This window comes from Branchiostoma floridae, chromosome 3 (genome assembly GCF_000003815.2).
Source record: "Branchiostoma floridae strain S238N-H82 chromosome 3, Bfl_VNyyK, whole genome shotgun sequence".
Classification (NCBI taxonomy): domain Eukaryota; kingdom Metazoa; phylum Chordata; class Leptocardii; order Amphioxiformes; family Branchiostomatidae; genus Branchiostoma; species Branchiostoma floridae.
Genome location: NC_049981.1, coordinates 7,985,051 through 7,985,916, shown reverse-complemented (window position 1 = coordinate 7,985,916; position 866 = coordinate 7,985,051).

Sequence of the window (866 nt, the reverse complement as noted above, 5' to 3'; positions counted from 1 at the left end):
AGTAAAAAAATGGTTTTTTTGCAAGGGGGGCCAACCACCCAATTTTTAAACCTTTTTGGTTCCCAACCTTGAGATGAAATGGTCGCTGCACACTCTTTCGTGGCCTCGTGGTGTCCACGCCGCGGTCGGGGTTTTCTTTCCCTGCTCAAAATCTGACCTTTTTAAGGCTCTAAGCCATGCAGCCCTTCGTCCTGGTTCCGCAGGGATTCTAAAAAACTTCTTTCTACTGCCTTTATCCTTCCGGTTAGTACAATTCAGCGCACAACAACTGGTCGGCATGTTTGCGTTTCCCGCGCGCAACTGGTGGGCGAGGAGGGTTCAGCCCGCCCTCCAGCAGCTTTTTGCCTACCATGACGTCACGTGACGTAACCGTGACGTCAGCGCGATCGCTCGTATTACGTTTGCTATTCAACAGTGGTACAGGTGCGACATCTAGTAATTCTTCTACAAACTGCATACAAATTACCACAAGTGAAGCAGGCTATTTTGTGTATCCACGGTGGAGGTCCTTGATAAAACCAAGGAGGTTAGTGGGAAATGGCGAACCGTAAAGATATAAAAAGGATGAGGACTTTTTGTAATGTAGAGAGATATCGTTGTTGCGCAAAACTACACCACACCTAGCCAGAATGCCACCCCAGTGCTAAAGTTTAAAGTTAATTAAGGGAGTCTCGTAGCCCACTGAGGCTTTGGGGCAGAGGGTTGTTAATCCACTGTATCTAGGCAGGGCATTGGAAAGCGGAGGACATCCCATGCACTCCTTGCACAGTCTTTTACCTTCCCAACCAAAGCCACCAACTGACCTTTACATTTACACCATTCAACTCCACAATTAAGACACGATGAACCGCAACATAAAGCCTGTT